At 55.3% G+C, this 22,689-nt stretch overlaps 1 long non-coding RNA gene across 3 annotated transcripts; it reads left to right on the forward strand.

The window, feature by feature from the left end:
• The first annotated feature begins 436 nt into the window (after positions 1-436).
• On the forward strand, positions 437-13,046 carry LOC132024997 (uncharacterized). 3 transcript variants are annotated; one of them, XR_009406370.1, is made up of 5 exons: positions 437-719; positions 3,171-3,388; positions 5,778-5,917; positions 8,467-8,677; positions 12,936-13,046. It is a non-coding gene; the product is annotated as an uncharacterized LOC132024997 (long non-coding RNA). The 3 variants fall into 3 exon arrangements; XR_009406371.1 differs by lacking the exon at positions 12,936-13,046 and adding an exon at positions 8,903-9,789; XR_009406369.1 differs by lacking the exon at positions 12,936-13,046 and having other exon boundaries at positions 8,467-9,789.
• The last annotated feature ends 9,643 nt before the right edge of the window (positions 13,047-22,689 follow it).

The following is a 22,689-nucleotide window of genomic DNA, read 5'->3' on the forward strand; positions in this document are numbered from 1 at the left end:
TTTGCTTTGGACAGAGGTGAGTGATTAACATTGTGTTTCTCAGTCCTCAGAATCATCCCTCAGAGGCCGCCCATGTTATCCCCCTGTTCTCAGTGAGGCCGGGAGGAGCAAGGGGACCCACCCAAGTTCGCACAGTCAGTGAGTGGCAGAGCGGGAATTTGGTTTTTCAATTTATGGAGGTTTAATTGACATCAATAGATGCACGATTAAGGAGTTTGGGCGTGGCCATGCACCCACAAAACCACCATTCGCTTCAAGACAGTGAACATATCCACCATCCTCCAAAAGTTTTCTTGTGCCCCTTTGTGGGACCTCCTGGCTCCCAATGTCCCAAAGCAACCACTGAGCTGCTTTCAGTCAACAGGTTAGTTTTGCATTTTCTAGAATGTTCTATAAAGGGGCTCACACGTATGCGTCCCTTATTGCCTGGCTGCTCTCTCTCACTCAGCTTCACGACCTTGAGATTACATGGTGTTCCATGTATCGATAATTAATTTCTTCTTATGAATAACCTCTTATCAATAGTTAATAGTGGTCGGGGTGCGTTCCACGGTTGGACGTACCGCAAACTGTCGAGGCGGTTACCTGTTGACGGGCTGTTTCCAGTTCTGCCTGTTACACATAAAGCTTCTATGAAGATTCCTGCATGAGTCTTTGCACCGACCTGAATTTTCACTGCTCTGGGATAAACACCTTTGAGTGGAATGTCCAGTCCTATGGTAAGTGTTTCCTTTTTTAAGCTGCCCAGGGTTTTCCAACCTCGTTGAGCTGCTTCCCATTCCCACCGGCCCTAGAGGAGGGTCCCCCAGGGGGATGGGGACTTGAACAGAGGTCTGCCCAGCTCCTGAGGCCCTGCCCCTCACTGCCAGGCCTCAGAGCTCCCTGGCCCTCCCTTGCAGCTAGCCCAGCTCCGGGGGGGTTGGCTGGCTGGAGAAGGAGCCAACAGACAGCAGGGACTGAGAACTCTCCACCCACAAAGAGCAGGCATCCCCCCACCTCTGCCCACCGCATCAGTCACCCTCACCCCTGTAGGGCTGGCTTTCTCTGTGAGCTGGGTGATGCCTTCCCGAAGGGCCCAGAAGCTCCTGGAAGGCAGGGCTGGGCACACAGTGGGCGCAGGGGGAACAGGGTTGGACCCTCTGTGGACCCTTGTCTCTGGCTTGCTTCGGAAGTGGTGGTGGTGGTGGGGTGTCTCCCAGGCCAGTGACAAAGGCTTCTGGGGGGAATGGGGGTGCTGAGGATTTTAATGGGCTCCTTAGCAAGCCTGCCAGGGGAGGTGTGTGTGTGTGTGTGTGTGTGTGCGCGCGCGCGCGCGTGCTGGTACAGGGCTGTCCCTTTGAGCTCTGAGCGAGGAGAAAGAAGGAAGCCATCAGAACCTTGGCAGAGGGGGAGACACAGAGAGACAGAGATCCAGAACCAGAGAGAGCCAGAGGCAGCCAAACCCGGGCGGGGCGCACTCCCCCTCCAGCGCCCCCGGGGAGGCGGAAGGAGGCGGGGAGGGGTGCGCGAGGGGAGCAAGCATTCTTCATTAAAAATGAAACCCCGAAGCCGGGCCCGCAGCGGCCGAGGAGCCGGGCTGCCGGCAGCCTCCCTCTCGCAGGAGCTCAGAGGCCCGCGCCGGCTCCAGCCGCCCGCGGCCGACCTCACGCGTCCTCAAAGCCCGCCTGTCCCACTTCCCCCGCCGGTTGCTACAGCAACTGAGCTCTGAGTAATCAGCTGCACGGTGACCTTTCTTCCCCCGGAGAGGGGGAGGGAGGGAGGGAGGGAGCGCTTGGGAGGGAGGGCGAAGGGAGGGGGGGGAGGAGGGACAGGGAGGGGGGAGGGAGGAGGGAGAGGAGGAGGGAGGGGAGCGAGAGCGGAGAACAGAGGGAGAAAGATGAAGAGGAGGAGGGGGGAGGATGGAGAGAGAGAGGAGAGCGAGGGGGGGAAAGATGGAGGAGGGGGGAGGAGGGAGGGGGAGGAGGGAGGCTCAGCGGCTGGTCAAAGCAGTAAAAACACTACAGCTGGGGTCTGGGGGCTTTCGGGATGGAGCTGACAGGCAGAAGCCTGGAGAGAGGAGGGGCAGCTGGCCTGGCTGCTGCGGTGGGGGAGGGAGGAGCCCCAGCCCCAGGACCGGGTGGGGGGTGGGGAGGAACAGAGGCGGTGGAGAGCCCCCAACTGCCCCCCAGCCCTCCGTGCTGCCTCTCCCAGGCCTTGGGGGGTTGTGAGACAATGACCTGTGTGCTCTCTGGCTCAAAAGATACCCTTGCAGGGGGCAGTCTGGACATCCCCATTCCCCAGATATGAACGCTGAGGCCAGAGTGCTGGTTTACAAGGTCAGGACTGGGCACCTGAACCCCCTGCGGCTTCTCTCTTGCTAACTGCTTCCCACTGGGAGGCAAGCTGCAGCCAGGGTGGGGTGGGGGGTGAGTCCTCCACCACTACCTGGTCCCCCACTTCCCAGCCTCAGTTTCCCTGGTTGTAAAGCGGAGATCCTGGGGTGGGGAGCATGGTGCTTACTGCCCAGGGAGACAGCACTGGTTAAGGAGGGTCCATGGATTGGACCCAGGCAGTGACGTGAGATTCTCTAAACACAGCAGAAGCCGGGCAGTTAGGATGTGAGATCCCAGGAGGATGGGAGCTGAAGGAACCAGGGAAGGAATGGGGGCAGTTGGGAGCCCCCAGGAGTAGGGGTGCCCCCACGGAAGGGCATGGAACTCTCGTGGTCCCTGCAGTCGTACCTGCTCACCCATGGGATCCTCACCCCAGATCCATCGCCTGCCTGGCCCTGGGGACCCACCAGCAGCCTATTTATGAGGGGAGCTGGTCCTGGAATCACAGTCGTGCCCACGGGGTGGGGGGAGGGACCACAGATGGTGGAGGTGCCATTTTAACCAGTCTGCAGCAGGTGGGGAAGGGAAGGAAGGAACCCAGGGCTGGAGGAGTCTGGGACCTTGCACTGTTGCTCCCTCAGGGGCCCCTTTGTTCCTACTTCCCTCAATCGGGGCACCTCTCCCGAGCGCTGCTCACTCACCTGACCAACGACCTTGTCCCTGGAGCTGTCCAAACTCCCATGGACTCTGTGGGTACCCCTGGGGTCTGCAAAGTGTTGGGGGTCCCCTGGGAGGCAGGGGCAACAGCGACAATCTCTCTCTCTCTCTTTTTTAAGATTGTATTTATTTATTTGACAGACAGAGATCACGAGTAGGCAGAGAGGCAGACAGAGAGAGGAAGAAGCAGCTCAGCTCTCCCACTGAGCGAGAGCCCCATACGGGGCTCCATCTCAGGATCCTGGGATCATGACCTGAACCGAAGGCAGAGGCTTTAACCCACTGAGCCACCCAGGCGCCCCAACAGTGACAATCTCTGAAGATTCCACCACCCACGAGGAGAGCCCTATGACCATCCAGTAAGCAGGGGAGACACCACAGCTGACTAGGGACTGCCAGGGGCTGGCTGGGGGTAGTAGCAGGACCTGGCGCAGAGTCCAATCTTTGGCTCCATGGAACGTCCCCATTCTAGAAACCTGCAGGCAGGCACCAGACCTTTGTGGAATAAGGGACACTCATCCCACACCGAGTCTGGTGGGGGCTCTTTGGGCTCCAGAGCTAGAATACCAGCAAGGGTGTTTTTGTCTCCCTGATCCCACCCGGGGGCCCCAGGCATGGCCGTGCATCCGGTCCCAGAGACCGTGCTGGGAGATGGGTGCTACTATCATCCCTGTTTGCCATTGGGAAAACTGAGGCTCAGGCGGGCACAACAACATGCCTCAGGCCCCACAGCACTGAATGCCAGAGCTGGGATCAGAATCCACTTCTGGGACCTCAGAGATGGCCTCTTGAGTCCAGCCCATATCATTTGGGCTTGACTAGACTCATGGGACCGTGTTTCTGGTATGGGACTTTGCTGCGAACAGAGTTCTCCAAGCCTCATCAGAAGACATTGATGGGAGCTACACTGAAGGTCCCTGTGGGCGTGGGAAACAGAGATACGTGGGCACGAGGAGACTGGTCACTAGGTTTGGAGAGGGTATGATGCTGGAGTACTCACAGCCTAGGAATCTTTTCTGATCTTTGGGTATTGGGGGCAAGAGGAGCATTTCCCTTTTAGAGAAGGAAGGTGAAGTCCAAGAAGGCTGGATGACTTACTAAGAGTTCCATTGGGCATTAGGGGCAGATTCAGGGCCAAGACAAGATTGTCTGATTCCTAGTTGGTGTGCTTTTTGCTGTATGTCAGTGTCACCCACCCACTCACCTTCCATCTGTCCTCCCGTCCATACATCTATCTGCCTATCCACGTCCTCACCTACTGATCCACCTACCCAGTCTCCATCCGCCCATCCATCTGCTCACGCACCTGCCCACTCAAGTTTCCATCTTCTGATCTACCCACCATGCACTCCTCTGTCCATCCATGCACCTACCCACTTACCCACCTACCCATTCATGAACTGTTCACTTATCCATTTCCCCATCTTATATCCATCTACCACCCACCCACCATCCATCTACTTATTCATTCATTCATCCATCCACTTACTCATCCATCCATTCACCCAACCATCCGTCCATCCATCCATCCATCCATCCATCCATCCAACCATCCAACCATCCATCCATCCATCCATCCGTCCATCCATCCATTCGTCCATCCATCCATCCATCCATCCAACCATCCATCCATCCATCCACTTATCCATCTACTCATTCAGCTCTAGCCATCACCAATCCAACCACCATTCAGCCCCCCAGGTGTCCATCCATCCAAACCACCATTTTTCCACCATCCATTTAGCTATTCATTTTATTTTTATTCTATAACCATTCTGAGTCTTGTTTTTTCTACATTCTTTCTTTAGGAAACATATGTTCGTGTGAGCTGGGGGCTGATCCTTCCTCTCTGTGGGTGAACCAACTCCCCACCCCCACTCCATTCAGCACATCACAGAGGTTGTAAAATGGGCCCACACCCATCAGTCCAGGGGCCAAGGACCAAAAGGATTGTCTGGGCCAGGGACTGGGCAGCTTCTGTTCCCACCTCCAACATGCTGTGTGACAACCGAGCAATTGAGAACTCAGAATAATTGTCCCTGTCCTCTGAGGATTAGAGGAAACACATGGAAGCTTTAGAAAGACAACAGCCCTTCACCCATATGATGGACCGTTTTTCTGAAGGTGTCAGCAGGGTTCAGCCTTTGAACTATACAGTCTTTTATTACTAAAACCTGCCAGAAGGGTGTCGACTCTGCGCAGACCAGCTAGCTAGTTGTTCATTCATCCATCCATCCATCCGTCCATCCATTCATTCATCCAACCATTCATTCATTCTGCACCACCTGTGTACTAGGGCCACTGTAAGACTCCAGGGATCTAGAAATCAATACAGATAGCTTCTGCCCTCAAGAAATTGGCTGACACTTGGCTTTGAACAGAAATCAGTCACTTCGCATGGGTTCTGGTTGAAGCTTGAACTTAGTCCTGGGGGATTTGAGGAGGAACATTGGCTGTGCTTGGGCTGGGCAGGTGAGAAGGGGGTCCTAGAGGGGGAGCATACCCATGATCTGGAAGGAAAAGGCAGAGGATGTAGAGAAGGACATGAAGGCAGAAGGGAGAGTACTGGGGCGCCTGGGTGGCTCAGTCCGTTAAGCATCTACCTTCAGCTTAGGTCGTGATTCCAGGGTCTTGGGATGGAGCCCTGAGCCCTGCATCCCTCTCCTTGCTCAGCAGGGAGTCTGCTCATCCCTCCCGCTCTGCCCCTCCACCTTGCTCATGCTCTCTCGCTCACTGTCTCTGTCTCAGATACATAAGTAAAATCTCAAGAAAGAAAGAAAGTTAGATGAGAAGAAGAAAAAAGGAAAGAAGGAAGCAAGGAAGAAGGGAGAGAACACCCAAAGCCACGGGGCCAGGAGGGACATCCTTGCGTGCCTGGATGACACTTGGTAAGTGTCAGGCGCTATACCACGTTCCCACCTCATTATCTCAGTGGATCCTCTGGACAACTGTACAAGGCTGGCCTTCTATCATTTTTGCACATTTCACTAATGAGAAAGCTGCGGCTCAGAGAGGACCAGCAACTTTCCCAGAGACACAGCCCCATCTGATACACCCGCCTAGGCCTGTCGCTCGGACTCCCAAATCTGGAGCCTTTGCTCATTCTCCTTCACCCTGAGCATCTCCCCCTCAAGGTGAAGGTCAGGGAGAAAGCACCCTTCACCATCCACCTCCTTCAGGCAGCTTCCCAGGCTCCTGCATTCATCCCATTAACAAATACAATCCACCCTTCCTCTGGGTGAGGCCAGGCCAGGCTGGGGGGTGGAGCAGGGGTGGGACAGGCCCCTCCCTGCCCTCAGGGGGCTCCCCGCTGGGGGTCTGCTCAGGGGGCTGACCTCAACTCCTCGCCCAGCCCTGATTCACCCAGGCTTAAAAATAAACCCAGGTGCCATCCAGGCCCAGAGAGTGGGGGACCTCAGGCTCCCAGCACAGAGGCTGGGGAGGCAGCATGCCGAGCTGTCAGCTCAGAGCGGGCTCTTCTCATCAGCATGGGGCCCCAGCCTCCCTGCTTAAAGATCGCCTCAGGCGCTCTCTTAAAGATGCTAACACTGCAGCCGACATTTGGGAGATCCTGGCAGGCGATCAAACCCAAGCTGAAAATCGGAGCTGCTGGGCTGGTTGTGGGGGGGGGGGGGGGGGGTGGTCACCAGGCAGCAGGGACCGGGGCTGGTAGGGACTGAGGGCGACAGGAGCCAGGTAAGGCTGTGCTCCCAGTCCAGCCCCACGCAGCCAGGCTGGGGATCCGGCTTTCTGCTGGACAGACTCCGGGACACAGAAAGCAAGGCCAAGGGAGGACAATGCAGGAGAGACCCGAATTTCTTAGCTCAGCGTCAAACTCCAGGTCTTCGTCAATAATCTGACCAATTTACTAAAAACGTGCCCAGGGTGATGAGTTACGGAAAAGAGGCGAGACGGGAGGACATTGCTGGTGTCTGGTTTGGTGGCAGTGCCCAGGGCTGGGTCCCGCCCAGCCTCCCTGGCAGGCACGAAAGTGCTCTGAAGAAGCTAAGGGGTCAGCAGAAGGAGTTAGGAGAGAACATCCCCACGAGGAGAGAATATCCCCACGCCATGGACGCCGTTGGCCTTCCACCCACTTGGACACGCCGGAGCCAACCTCGTCTCCTTTCTCTTCCTTTCTATTCGGTCTCCTTCTGCCCACCCGTCTACCACTATCCACCCACCCCCACCCCCCACCCCATCATCTAGCCAATCTCCCGACCTTCCACCTAACCAAGTCACCCGCTGCTCTTCTGCCCATCCAACCATCCAACCATCCAACCATCCAACCATCCATCCATCCACTGACTCATCCACTCAAGGCAGCCTCCCCCTCCGTTCAACCATGGCCCCACCTGGCACCCACCATCCATTCATCCAACCCTCTGAATGTCCATCCATCCATTCCCCCATGTGTCTGGGCCAGGCCCTGCTGGGCACAGGAGAGACACGCCCAGCCCGGGGTGAGGGACTCAGGAAAGGCTTCCAGGAGGGAGACCATCAAAGCCGAGATATGAAGAATGAGCAGGAGGAAGCCAGGCAGAATGTGGAAAGGAGAGTCTTCCCCAAAGAGATGCGAGGCGAGAGACAGAGGCCTCCCACGGGAGCATCGGTTCTCACTCTGGGTGCAGCTTAAGAGGGAGTAGCTGACCTGAGAGCCAGGAGAGGCTAACTCGGAGCCTGAGTGGGCAGCCAGGGCCAGGGCGTGAAGTTGGGACGATGGAGCCAGGCACACAAGATTGTGGGACGGGAAGTGAGAGACACAGAAGGCCCAATCTTGGTTCTGTAGCTGTTTACTGACCCCTCTGAATAGGCCCCCTCCAGGTCCCGCTGCGCTCCCCCGACCTGTCCTTCCTCTGAATCGCTGGTGTGTGCCAACAGCCAGATGCCTACAGACCTACCCTCACAGGGTCTTTCTTGGTAGGTGGGAATTCTGCCTTCTCCATGTCTGGTTCCACGGCACAGAGACAAAGCTCAAAAAACAAAAACAAAACGAAGCAAAACAAACAAAACACCTCAAGATATAAAACATAGGCATACTCCCTCCAAATTCTCCCCTTCTTCCTCTTGGAGACCCCTTCCGCACCCCCAGTCACCCAGTCCTGAAGCCCCTGTGTTGTCCTCATCCTCTTGCCTCTCGTGTCGTCACCCAGATCTGTCGGTTCCATCTGACAACCTCGAACCTGTCACTCCTCTACCTGCAAGGTAGAGGCCACCAGCCTGGGTCCGAGGAGCAGCGTCCCTGCTGTCCTCACAGTGGACACATACACGGGGCGTTCAGAGAGATACTTTCACATTTAAACTTGACCACTCTAGCCTCCTACGTAGAGCTTTCTTGGCTTCCCATTCACTGCCTTCTGGATAAGAGTTCTAGATCCCTGTCCTCCTGGCGCGTATGAATCTTCTCAAGTTGGCCAATGCTGCCTTCTCTGTGCTCCAGATTCATCCCTCTGAAGAGATGAAAGGCATCAGGTTCATTGCTGTCCACACCGGGTCTTCAAAGCCACCCTGGCCCCAGCGCTAGACCCTCTTGGCCAAAAACCTGAGTCTTCAACTCCCTGCCCATCCTTGGACTTGCACATTCTGTCCCAGGGAGCCTGGGAGCACCTCCGTAGTCTCAACACCACGTCTGACACCTGGCTGGCCCTCAGGTAAAAGAAAATATTGCTGAATCTACAATAATATTAGAGTTTACCTCCAGATTCTTTCTCCCCCAGATCTGACCATTTCCATTTGCAATTCGTGCCTGAAACCAAAGCCAACTGCCTGGCCTCTTCTCTGCCTACAAAACATTTTTACTGATTTTATGGCTACAAAAAAAAAAAAAAAGAAAGAAAGAAAGAAAGAAAATTTCCTTCCTGTCTTCACATTTGCAGGAAAGAGAGCCCTGGCCCTGACTCAGAATTGGATTCTAGCTGGAGGCGTCCTCTCCGCCGCTGGCTCCAGGGAAAGGGTTGATCTGTTTGTTCCCTGACCTTGAGCGGGAGCTAAGGCAGCCGGAGAGAGAGGACACACAGGAGCTGGGAGGGAAATGAGACAAGCTGGAGCTGTGGTCCTGGGACCCCCGAAGCCTGCGCCAGGGACCAGCCAGGTGCTGGGAAATGAGAGAGGGCGGAGACAGGCCCCACTCCTGGGTCCCTGGGCTGCACTGCCTGCCTGTCCCCAGCCTTGGCCCCCTAAAAAACGAACAGAATAGGTATTCAGATCACTCTCGGGGGCCATAAAGCGCTCAGGTAGAAACTGACTTTGCCATCCACACGAGGGCCAACTGTGGCTTGGTGACTGACCCAGTGCTCCCTGGAGGAGGGAATCAGCCCAGGCAGCCTGGTCCTGGGGTGGCACGCCTACAGACCAAGGACGGTGGCACCCGGGGGGAGGCGAGAGACGAAGAAATCGGGAAAGAAAAGAGCCCTTCCTATAAAGGGTCTCCTTCCTGCTAGTACATGAATGCGACTGAACTCACACATGTGTCAAGCACCTTCTGTTGGCCGGGATCCTTCCTCTCCACGAGGCCCCCCTCTTTTCTCCAGCGGAACTGGAAGCAGACTTTCATCCCGGACCATTTATTTCCTCCCCGAGAACCTCACTCTCACTACAACAGTGAAGCTCTTGTTGTAGACATTGCAGAAAATGCAGGCGAGCTCAATGAAGAAAATAAAACCACTTTTAACCCCGTCATCTGAAGACGACGACGGGACTTTTGATATTTGGGGGCGTTGGCTCCCCTCCAGGGTCTCCATATCCAGTGTCTTTGCTTAGAGTCTCACACACAAAAGACATGTAAGAATGATTTTGTGTCTGATCGCTCACCTTTTTATTTTTTGTTTGTTTGTTTGTTTAAGATTTTATTTATTTATTTGACAGACAGAGATCACAAGTAGGCAGAGCGGCAGGCAGAGAGAGGGGGGGAAGCAGGCTCTCTCCTAAGCAGAGAGCCTGATGTGGGACTCGATCCCAGGACCCTGGGATCATGACCTGAGCCGAAGGCAGATGCTTAAAAACTGAGCCACCCAGGCGCCCCTGATCGCTCACCTTTTTATTCATTATTAATTCCAAAAGTACCCACCGAACCCACTGTAGTTATCAGTTTAGCAGTGTTAGAAATTCTTAGAGCATGGAAGGAGATGTAAGACCCAAAGATGCTCAGATACTCATCATGAATCATCCTCAGTGGCCAAACCCGTCTCAGCCCCTCCTCTAGGCCCAGACTCAAGTCTGAACCCTGACCCCGCCCCTTACCAGCTGGCACGTCACGTAACCCCTGCTGCCCGAAGTGCAGCCCACAGACCAGGTCTGGCCTGGGTGCTGTCTGTTGACATGGTTTAGAAACGATCATTTCAACTGTGCGCTGCCCACTTCCGTTGTGATTGTGTATATTACAAAATAGCATTCCGAGCAGATTGGAAAATTTTCTCTAAAAGTCCTTCCATTACAGATAGTTTGAGGAGCACAGAGTCAACCTAGTCGGTGGCTCAGTTTCCTTGGTAGTAAAAATGGGAATAATAATGGCCCTTAACCTGATCAGGCTTCTGGGGAAGGGTAAGTGAGCTAATGGGCGGAAGGCTCTCAGGACGATGGCTGGCCATTGCAAACTCAATGATCATTAACGTCAAGGTCTTTGGGGTTTTCTCGTATATTCTGTATGCGCATTAAAGACCCCCAGTGCTCTGAGAGCAGCAGGGGAAGGAGGACTGGAAAGGGGAGTGGACCCCGATTAATGCAGCCTATCCTACCTCCTTACCCTATTCTTTTAGTCAGTCCTTGAGATGGAGACACCCGTGGGACTACATCCAGAACCTTCCAGGTTTCCAAAGGAACCACTGGGGCCTGTGTTCATCCATTTCCCAATATCTATTGATATTTGGGAAATGGATGAACACAGGCCCCAGTGGTTCCCAGGGTGAGACAGGAGAGCCCAGTGGCCAAGAACTCAGAACACTGGTGAGACGGCCCTGGGTTCGAATCCCAGCTCTGCTCCTTAAGAGCTGGGTGACCTCAGGCTAGTCACTTAACCACCCTGAGCCCCAGCGATCCCAAGTGAGGGCCTGGAGGGGTCCTGAAGTCAGCACTCAGCCCAGGCTGGGCCCTGGCAGATGATGATCCACGCACACCTGTGGAAAGCACGATGACGTGTGCTCAGACGTGACCATTGTGGGGACCTCCCGTGAGCCCACCCTCAGTGACTTTTTACGGACTAAGGAAGACTAGGTGGGAGCTTGAGGTGCCAGACTTGGTGGGTATTACTTCTAGAAGAAAAATAACGAATGCATTTAAGGGCTTTGAATATTAGAAAAAGGAGAGAGGTAAAATACAAAGGTCTCCAGATGAGTGGAAGGCTTGCCAATTAGGCTCGTATTGTGTGGAACAGGGGAGCTCCCCTAACGCCCTGTTGCAGAGCACGCTCTTTTCTGCAGAGGGAGGCCTGAGCAGCCTGGCTAAGCCACGTGATGCCTCGGAGAGCCTCTCTGAACAGCCTCGTGTCACTTCTCCTGATTCACTAGCTAAAGCAAGTCGTGCGGCTGATGCTGACATCAGGGGTGGGGTAGGGCACCCCCTCGTGCGCCCGGCACGGGGCTCGGCAACGGGGCAGGCGTGGATAACCCTCTCACTGGGGAGACAGCAAGTAATTGGGAACCGTGACCCATCTACCACGTTGGCCACAAAGACTCCTCTCTCCTGCACCTGTGTCGGGGAGTGTGGCCGGCTCCCCGCTGTCTCATTTCTCCCGCAAAGATGGAGGGGTTTTCTTCTCTCCTCCTCTCGAATCGGGGCTGGCTCCAGGGCTGGCTCGGGGCTACAGAAGAGAGCCGGCCTGACTGCTCTGCATCACTTCCAAGATTTGAGGCCCTCTTCTTGATGTTCTCCCTCTTGGAAGCCAGCCACCACGTGAAAACCCACCACGTGAGAGCAAGGCCGAGTGTCACAAGGAAGAGAGAGACCAGTGGCCAGTTCTGGGGTGTCCACAGGTATAAAGTCCACCTTCCTGGACCTACCCGCCCAGCCACCAGCTAAAGGCAACCCTAGTGAATGACCCTAGCCCATGCTTCTCTTAATTTGTATGTAGCGAGACAGCTGGAGGGTCCCACATACAGTTATCGATGGAACTGTGTCTCCCCCAAACTCGTATGTAATTCCCAACCCCCCGTCCCTCAGAACGTAACCCCATTTGGAGCTAAGGCCTTACAAGAGGTAATGAAGTTACAATGAGGCCATTAAGGTGGGCCCTGATCCAAGAGGACCGATGTCTTTGAAGACAAACGCACCGAAAGACACTAGACCCACGTGTGTGTGCACAGAGAAGAGACCATGTGAAGACACAGCCAGAAGACGGCTGTCTACAAGCCAAGGAGAAAGAGACATCTCAGAAGAAACCAGACCTGCCGACACCTTGAACTTGGACTTCCAGCCTTCAGAACTGTTTTTCTTTATGGTATCAGTCTGGTATTTTGTTATGGTGGTCCGGAACACGCATCCGCACGGCCACTACTTGGAGGTCGAACAGGAACAGTATGCCCACACACACTCTAGAAGGGGAGGCAGGTGCCCGGCACCATGTGCAGCAATCATGAGTCCTGCTGGGAGGAGGTGGCGAGGGCCACCTCTTCCAGTGGGGAAAAACTCTTCAGGGGGCCGCATGGTGCTTCCTTGGAACTCCTTCCATCCCCTGCTCTCAGTGGACCTTGGGTGGCCCTCCGGGTGGACTTCCTTTTCCATCACATCCTTGACCACTCTGGATGAGGACCCGGCAGCCCTCATGGAGCGCGGAGCAGATTTCTCTTCCCTCTGGGGCCTAGATGTGGTTTTAAGTCGTGAACGGTCACGCCCTCTCCAGTTCAGGCTGACGTCTCTTTTGACAGTGAGACCCTGTTCAAAACTTAGCTAACTTTTTATCTCTTTGTCCCCACTCAGCTCCTTATGCTAAAGACGCAGCCAGCTTTTCTGGGCACGCCTCTCAAGACTTCTCCACAGAGGTTTTAGCCAAGGGTGTGATGGCCACACCCCGATGTCCTCCGGATGCGATACGGAATCTCCCTGGACGCCATCACACCCAGCGCTTCTTAGTCTCCTTACTTTGTCCAAAGTCTAGAAGATTCTTTGTTGACAGGTTGTGGATCCCATTTTGAAGAGTCACTGCAGAAGGTTCAAAATTCACAGTGAGACTCCTCAAACAATACTTTTCTGGGGATGCAGATAGTTAAATTTAAAACTCGTATCTGCTCCAAGATCATACTGTGCATTCCATATACCAATATGTCAGAAGGTTTACTCAAATGTCATCTGTAACTCGAATTTGAAGACTCAACCAACTGTCAGAGGGGGCGGGGACTGGGTCTGTTAGGCCCCCTCGCCTTGCAAAGAGCAGGCTTTTCCAAAAATGGCCCTGGGTTCTCTAGGTTTCTGGAGGACGAACTGCTGGGGCATAGGGGGGAGGGCGTGCGGTGGGGGAGGGTATCACCTTTTTCCACTCGGAGATGGGACGCTTGGCCCAAGCTCACTTCGCCCAAGATGGGTGGCCTTCTTGCTGACAGGGCTCATCCTCCGCGATGGGCACCAGGCCACTGGGCCCTGGGCTCCCGGAGCTCTGGCTTCCTTTCTCTTCCATTGGCTAGAGATGAGAAGCAGTTGTATTCATCAAGGCTGCAAATTCAGAATTTCTGGGCTTCCTCTTTTCTTTCCTCCCTGCTTGCAAACAGGCTAATTCCCTTCGGAGCGCATCTCTTTTCTGTGGTGTCTTGGGAGATGGCACCCACGAGTTTGCTGGGGGCTGCCGTAACCCAGTGGGGCAGAAGTTCACTGTCCTGGGGGCTGGGAGGTGCCCACAGATTGCTCCCCTCTGATGGCCATGAAGGAAGGTGCTGTTCCAGGCCCCTCTCTGGCTGGTCGATGGCCACCTTCTCCCTGGGCCTTTGCATCAGCTTTCCCTGCACAGGTTGTGTGTGAACTTCCCCTTCTTCTTCTTTTTTATTTTTTAAGGTTTTATTTCTTTTTTTTTTTTCTTTTTGTCAGAGAGAGAGCACACGTGGGAGCATGAGTAGGGGGAGGGGCAGAGGGAGAAACACACCCCCAGCTGAGCAAGGAGCCCCAGGTGGGACTCATCCCAGGACCCTGGGACCACGAACCGAGCCGAAGGCAGGCGCTCAATGGACAGAACCACCCAGGCGTCCCACTTCCCCTTCTTCTAAGGACACCAGTCGCGTGGGATTAGGACTCACCCTGATGACTTTATTTTCCCTTAATTACCTCTTTAAAGACCCTCTCTCCAAATGCGGTCGCATTCCGACAGTCATGCCATGGATAGGTTTCAGCCTATGAACGGGGTGGGAGGGCATGATTCAGTCTGTAACAGGCAGTGAATGGAAGAGCAGGCTGAAGCCGCAGGTGCAGTATAGTGCCAGCCTTGCGGGGTATCTGTTGGCAGGAGTTCCCAAACGTTCCCTGCTGTATGACATGGTCACCGTCAGTACCTCCAGGAACTGTTTTCTTGTCATCTGGCACCTGCTCCCAGAGCCACGGCTACGTATTTGCCAGGGCTGTGATTTCCCGGTGTCAGTTTCTGTATGGGTTAGACTTTGCTAGGTCATGCTGCGTAACGAGCATCCCTGAAATATCAGCAGATCACGGAAGTTATTTTCATTCAGGCTTAAGGTTGTCTACCATGGGCTTGACCCAGGGCCCCACCGTGCTGCTCCACGTGTTGTCTTCCCACTGGGTCCAGACTGAGGGTGCGGCCCCTCTGTAAAATGCACCAGCCAGAAAGAAAAGAGCTAGGGAGCTGGCACTGCGCCAGGAGAGCTGTTCAAGCTTCCATAGGGCTGGGCACCTCTGCTCACATTTTATTGGTCTGAGCAAATCACATGGCCAAGCCCGATGCCTATGGGCGTAGACGTATATGCTGTGACCAGGAGGCGCTGGGAGTCACTGACCATGGGATATGTGTGTGGGGGGTGCAACCTTCTTAGGGCAGGGAATTCCTGGGAATAGTGGCACCATATGCCATGATAGTCTGGGGCTTTGGGCCAGCAGCTGCACATCCTCAGCTCGTGGAGTTCTCATCATAGCCCCATTTTATAGACAAGAAAACTGAGGCCTCCAGAGAGGAAGGAGACTGGTTTTTTTCCTAGCATCGTAAACAAGATCTGTGAACCTATTTAGAAAACCTCTAAGGGTCCACGCGCATATGAGGTCTCATTCCTTCCTCCTCTCTTCAGCCGTGGATGGGACGGACGCAGATGCTAGCTGGGTATGTTCTCAGTTGGGGAGGGGAGTCCTGAGTAGGTTCTACCCCTGCTGGGAGCAGGGGTTGGGAGAACATGAGGAACCCACACCCTACCTTCCTGCTCCGCCTGCCCCACCTACCCTGCCCTGCAAATCTAGGAATCTTGCCAGAGCCATGCAGGGCTGAGGGGGGCAGGGCAGTCAGGGTCTGCGTGAATAAACACAGCTCCTCTTTGAGGGAAGGGAGAGATGGAGCGTCTGGGTGCCCCCATGCCAGGTGCCCTGTGGAGCACCTGAAGGGATCGTGTTCCAAGTGCCCGGAGGCTTGAACATTTTCTGGTCGGCTTGTTTGTATGTTTGCTTGCTTGCTTGTTTGGGGGAGAGAAAGAGGAGCTTAAACAATCTTGTGACATTATTATTATTATTATTGTTTTACAGATGGGGAAACAGGGGCCCAGAGAGGTCACAGCAGCTTCCCACAGCCAGTGCTGAGGGACCCAGGACCTAGTCCCGGTGGGGGGAGGGGGATGAGGCCAGAGCGCTAGGGCTGTGTGCAGCCCTCCATTCAAGGCTGTGGGGTGGGACCAACCTGTGGATCCGGTTAGAGAGCGGGGTCTCTTCTGCTCCCTGGGGCTGTCCTTGGGCATTCCCAGGTCACCCAGATCAACAGGCCTGTCCTTCAGGGACAGGGAAGACGTAGTGTGACAGTGATTCTCGGGGAGAAGGAGATATACTGGGGACCCGAGACAGTGGAAGAGAGCATCTGGCAAGGGTAGGGGGCCCAAAGGACACCCCAACATACACAGGACACACACAGCACACATACAAATACAACACACACCACATAAACCGCACACACTCATCACACACAGCTTGTGCACGCGCGCACACACACACACACTATAGGGTTTTTCCTGGTGTTGACATCCAACTTGGAGAAGGTCGTCTCCGCCTTCATGTTGTTGAAGATGCCATTATTAGGAATCATAACTAAAAAATTACAAAATGAGAGCAAAACTTCACGAGATCTTGTGTGTCAGGGAACCGGCTGGAGGCTTCGGTGGACGCCCCCGTGAGTGCTCACGACTGTCGTGGGAAGCAGGTGCTACCGTTAGCGCTGTTTCAATGGTTAGGGTCCAAGGATACACAGCCGTCGCTGAACGCACTGAACACGGGTCAGCCTGTCTCCAAAACCCACACTGAGAATGTTCCCTTTGATGCACAAACAACAAAACCGAGAACAAAAGGCTTGCCCTGCTGCAGACAGAGCTCTGGGCTTCTTACCACTACCTCCCTGCTGACTTAGGCTCCATGTGTGGATGGGAGGTTTGGGGCGGGGTGGGGGGCCCCCCCGCTATGGTATGGGGAGGTGATCTGGAGGGGAAAGAGAGTCATGGAAGGTATAGAAGGGCAAGAGGAAGCGGCTTGCTACTAATATTCCTGCACTTACAGAACACAGACCATTCCCACATCCTCACGGAAGGACCAGGACAGCCCAGGCTGTGTCCTATAGGAGATCTGGCCATCTCTAGGCCTGGGGTAGCCAGGTGAGGGCTTCCTTCCCCTGGAGGGATGATGGCTGGGCCCCTGCTTTCCCTGAAGCCACCTCTCCCCCCACCAAACCCTGGTTCTGGCAGAGCCCTAACCAGCCTCTCCTTGTGGAAGGGGATGGAGCTCTAGCAGCCACCGGCTGCTCCCAATGTGTTCCCTCAGCTCAGCGGTCCTTCTGATCCCAGCACCAGCACCTGCTGTGGAAGGCCGGCTCTCCTCTGCGGTCCCCAGAGGACGGGCCTGGACACAACCTCGATGCCCAACCCCTGGGGATTGCATGACTGTGAGCAGGTACACGGGCACAGGGAAATACTGTGAGAAAGAACTTGGAAGGGAGACCACAGTGTTCAAAAAAAGAAAAAGAAAAAAGAAAATACCCAAATTGCCAAACAGGATGTGTAGCTTTATCCGATTTCCACATGGGATTGATATGCATTTGTATGGACAGAAAAGTCTGGAAGACTTTGTCCTGAACTCTTGACACGGATTATCTTGGGAGCGGGATTGCGAGGTGTTGGGAGGGAGGCAATTTTACTATTTTCTTGATACCTTCTGTATTATACCAATGAAGATGTCTCATTCTTGTAACTAAAAAAATAAGCACAGGTTGGTGGGGGTGGGGGGGAGCAGGGTGTCCTGAGTCTCTGCACCCCAGCTTTGGGCAAGAGATGGGGGGTTCCTCTGCAGGGTTGGGCTGTTGCTCCTTCCCTGAGAACCCCCACTCCATCCCACCCCCATTGGAGCCCTACCTACTGCTTCTAACAGTACTCCCCTAGGTTGGGGCATTCTGACATGAACCACAGAGCCTTGGCCTTGAGAGGCCTAGAATCTGGGACAGGTGGTCCCATAATCCTCACGATGGGCTGGGGCACCTGTGAGTGGTCCGAAGGCGGGAACTCAATGCAACCTGACAGTAGCTGGGTGACTGGTCTCATTTTACCAGTGAGGAAACAGTGTCAGAGAGGGGCCCTGGGGAACAGACCTGGCCCCGGGGGGCCCTGGGGGGGTCCCTGCCGCAGCCTGCCTCTTCGGGAACAGAATGGTTTGGCCACTGAGCCTCAAGCCATCCCCGAGAAGCAGGAGAGACAGCCAGTGGCTGGGGAGGAGAGTGGGTGTGGTGCTGGAAGGTGATCCTGGTGATGGGGCCCCCACATGCCCAGTGCTGTGCAGTGCACCTGCCCATAGGGTCCTGGAAGGAGGTACCATGGGCTCCATCTGAAGGTCAGACAGGGGATGGGGGTCAAGGTCACCATGCTGGCCAGTGTCCTGACCTGCATTCCAGTCCATCTCCCTCAAAGCCCTCCTCACCAGCACCAGCCCCCCACCCCCCATGGTGCTCAGCACAGAGCATGTCCTTGATACACAGTTAGCTTCCCTCCTTGTCCGGATTTTGCCAGCATGACCTTGGCCATGCCATTCTCGGTTTCCAAGCCTCGGTTTCCACATCTGTGCAGGGAGGGGGTTGCGGCACTGGGTGGGTTAGGTCTCCTCACAGCCCCAACATCCTAGATTTCCACCTCAGAAGCCAGGAGGGGCTGGCGGGGTCTCCCGGGGCTGGGGCAAATCTGGGGGCCACTGCTCTTTTTGGGGGTGACTGAGGAGAGCCCTGCAGATGGCAGCACCCCCAGTGCAGCTGCCCCGGCCAAGCCCGGCTCTCCACCTTCACCCTCCACCACGCAGAGCCCCTCACCCCCAGAATCAGTCCGACTCCATCTCCTCCCATTGGGGTCCCAGCCCACCGGTGCCCGGAGCGCCCTGAAAAATCTCTCTGGCACTCCTTCCCCGACACACAGCCCCGGCTCTGCGGCGGGCCCGAGCGAGGGGGAGAGAAGGAGAGCGCCCAGCAAGGCAGGCGGGAGAGAGCGAGCGAGCGAGCGAGCGAGCGCGAGAGAAATAGAGAGAAATGCAAATGTTTTTTATCCTCCTTTCTTTTAAATGCTGAAACCAGCCTTGACAGCCTCTGAAAATAAATGGCACCGACTCGCTGGGATTTCAAATTCCGTGATTAAGGGCTGAAGCAAATACTTTTTCCCTCCCTCCTCCCTCCTCCCCCGCCCTCCCTCCGTGGGCTGATAGAGCGGCTCGCCGGCCGCGGACAGCTTTTTGCGAGGCTGCCAGGAGCCCTGATACGCAGCCTCCCGCCGCCGCCAGCGCTTCTGCCGGGGGCTCTCGGGCTGTTTATCAGGAGCGCTCACGCCGGCAGCGCGAAAGCGGCTTTAAATCCCCTCCCGAGCCCCGGCCGCCCCCTCCCCGCGCCTGCACACGGCGCACGGGCACGCACACGTGCACACACGCACACACCCGGCACACACGCGCCCATGTGCGCAGAGGCACAGACAGACGCGCGCGAGCTCACGCGCAAGACACTCAAACACGTGTGCGCGCACAACGCACACGACACACGCACCGGTGCACAAAGACACGTATACACGCGCGTGCACACCGCACGATGCACCCGCACACACCTAGCCTGGAGGTCTCTCTGCCGGTTCTCCAAGTGCAGCCTCAGAGGCGTGGGCATGCGGGAGAGGGGGAGGGAGGAGGGAACTGCGCAGCCGAGGGTCAGGGGGCCAGGAGGAGAGAGGCCTCTTGTCCCCGAGGGGTCTCAGTGGGCAGGGGTTGCCTTCCTTTGAGGGGCCTAGAGTGGAAGCCTTGGCTCCAGCTGCCTCCTCTTCCTCCTTCCTGCTAGATCTGGGACACTGCTCCCAGGTCCCCAGAGGTCCTGCCTCTTGAAGTTCTGGCTCCCGAGGGGGTCAGACCAGAGCTGCGGGGTGCCTTCTGGGGGGTCTGGATTCCCCATTTGGAAAATGAGGGGCTTGCACAAGACAGGCCTCCGTGCACGTGCACTCAGCCAGTGCCAGGGGGACTGAGGGTCCATCAACTCCTCAGGCCTCACCTTTGAGGAAGGCGCTAATAGCCCTTCCCTTTCCCAGGGCTGAAAGCTGGGGCCCATGGGGGGGGGGGGGCGCAACTGAAAGGAGGGACAGTCAGGGTTTATCATCTGGCAGGTCCAACTGGGATGTCAGGGTGGCACCGAGAGCCTTCCCCCCAATCACGTGAAGGCCACCTCTGCTCACAGACCACCCCCAAGTGACTCCCCAGCTTTCTGATGGTGACAGCAGGTGCACCCAAATGCTGCTAGAGGGGCTGCACCCCCCAGGTGGTCATTCATAGGGAGCTGGCAACTGACCCCATGTGTGGAAGCAAGGTCTCGCTCGGGGCTCCCACTGGTTGGGTTACATCATCTCCCAGCAAAGTGGAAGGTGGGCATGGCCCTGTAGGGCCACCGATGGGGACCTCTGGCACCACGGGACTCATGGCAATGCTGGGACAGCAGGGGAAGAGAACCCATGGAGCATGACATGAGGCACCCCTGCCCACATGCTCCCCCAACACGTCCTGATACTGGTGCCTCCCGGGAGAAGCTGCCATCAGGAGACGGGCTGTGTAGTTTACAGAGTAGTAGGCTTGATGGAGACGCTGCTCCTGCGTGCTGGGCTCTGCTCTGTGCTCGGGATGCACGCCTGGTGGAACCCTTCCTGTCAGCATACCCATTTTACAGATGAAGACAAGTTGAAACTCAGATAGGGAAGGGACTTGTCCAAGGTCTGCGAGCTGGGAAGACACAGAATGAGAATTCAGACCCATTTTACTCAATTCTGCCCCTGAAGGCAGAGATCCCCCAGGATCCTCATTTCTCCTCTGTGTGTAAAACTACTACACTGAACAGTATGAAGGTGCCAGTATCCACCCATTTTGACCTATAAAAGCCTCAGTTTTGTGCATTTAATTCAAGAGCAACCCTCATAGTACCTCAGTTGGTCAGTACACCCCCAAAGCAAAGAACACCAAAGACAATATATATAATATGTTGTTAACTGTGAAATTCACATTAAACTAGATTTTATGTGGCAACCCCATCTGGGGGACTTGCTTTGGAAAGAAGCTTTGTTTTGGGGTGCTCTTTAAACCAGAAACCCCCAAACAGGCAGAGACAACAATAGTACCCCTGAACCTGGGACTGATTTGGGTCTGTGAAGGAGTCTGGGATTGCAGATTGGCTGCTGCTTAATGAACTGGGGCTGGAGGCCACGGTCGGTCGTGAGATCCAGGATTCCCCACACAGACTTGAGGGAGGGATAAGATGAAACGAAAGCTGAGACTTTCCAGAAAACCATATGTGCAAATGCTCATTCCAACCCCCTTCCTTCTGGCCTTTCTCTGCCATAGAGTCCAGAAAATTAAAATACTCAATTTCTTAGTTTCCCTTTCTAGCACGGGGGTAGGCACATGACCCAGTTCTGGCAAATGAGACCAAGGCAGAAGATCCAAGGGAAGGTTTCCCTTCCTGAGTTAAAAGGCAAAGTGTTCAAAGAAAGTAGGCTTCATCCTGCCTGCTTCTTCCTGCTTGGAATGTGGATGTGATGGCCAGAGGCGGAGCAGCCTTCTTATGAGCATGAGATGTTCCCAAGTTCTACGTGAGGGACCGGTGCTGAGTGCTTGTATGTGGCAAACCTGTCCCTGGTCTTAAAGCATGAGAAACATTTGTGAAGTCTCCCAATGCCCCTTTTTGGGGGGAGGACGTTCCTTCATTCTAGGATTATTGTCCTTCACACCTTTGGGGTTTTATTAAAATATAATTTATTTCATTTCATGGGATATTTATTTAAGATTTTATTTATTTATTTGACAGAGACAGACATAGCAAGAGAGGGAGCACAAGCAGGGGCAGTGCGAGAGGGAGAAGCGGGTTCCCTGCTGAGCTGGGAACCCCATGCAGGGCTCTATCCCAGGACCCCAGGACCATGACCTGAGCCGAAGACAGACACTTAACGGATGAGCCACCTGGGTGCCCCATTTTTTCGTGGACTTTTTAAACAGTTTATCTATTTATAATCTCTACAGCCAAGGTGGGGCTCGCACTCGCAGCCCCAAGATGGAGAGTCACGTACTCTACCGACTGAGCTAGCTGGGCACCCGGATGGCGGGATTTTTAATGGCTGTGTTTCTTTGTTTTGTCTGTTCTCATTAACACCCTTCCCCAGCGAAAATTTAAAACTGGCATCACCCCATCCATCCTCCAAGTTTTCTTTGGAAATTGTGTTGGTCTCTGAAACCCACAGACTTTGGGGATGTGCCCAAGAATTCTTCAACTCACTCGTGCACCCAGGCTCAGCTGGGAGAAGAAAAGCAGAGAGGAGGGGCTGCCCCTATTAGGAGCCAGTAGCAGCACCAGGGGCGATGGGCCAGGGGCCACCGTTCCAGGTGCCTGTCCTTCGGGCCCCAGAAGGCTGGCCCTGGAGAACATTTCCAGCCTCGCTGTGTTGCCCTCTCGCCACCCCATGAAGGTACCTCCAAAGAAGTGGGAACAGCTTGTTACAGCTCCCCTGGAAGGTGCAGCCCTGAGCACGCTGTGTCCCAGAGGCTAGTGAGGGCATGTTCCCAGCTGGGGCCAGTGGGCCATGCAAGCACACCTGCTCCAGGGCCCAGTGAGTGGCCTGGCAGGTCCCCACCGGGGACAGCCACGCTCCGCCCAGTAAAGCCTGAGATGGCCAGAGAGAGCAGACCCTCCTAGCCTCCAGGCCCCCCACATCCAGGGGCCCTACCAAGGCCCCGGAGACCCTGCTGACCCAGCCAGCAGGAGACAGAGGACCCAGGGGACAGTGATGGTGGAGGCAGCAGGTTGAGAAACTGCTCAACCGAGGAGATAAAAGGAGCACACCGTGCTACACCCGCAGCATTTTAAACCTCACAGCGCCTGCTGGTCTGCCCCAGGGAGAAGGAGGAAGAACTGCGGGAGAGGGAGTTTCTCGGCAGCCAAGGGCCGGGCAGGGCCGACTCTAGCCAGGTCTCCGCGCCCTGCCACCCCAGGGGAACATCCTGCTCCCACACACCC

This window comes from Mustela nigripes, chromosome 9 (assembly GCF_022355385.1).
Source record: "Mustela nigripes isolate SB6536 chromosome 9, MUSNIG.SB6536, whole genome shotgun sequence".
Classification (NCBI taxonomy): Eukaryota; Metazoa; Chordata; class Mammalia; order Carnivora; family Mustelidae; genus Mustela; species Mustela nigripes.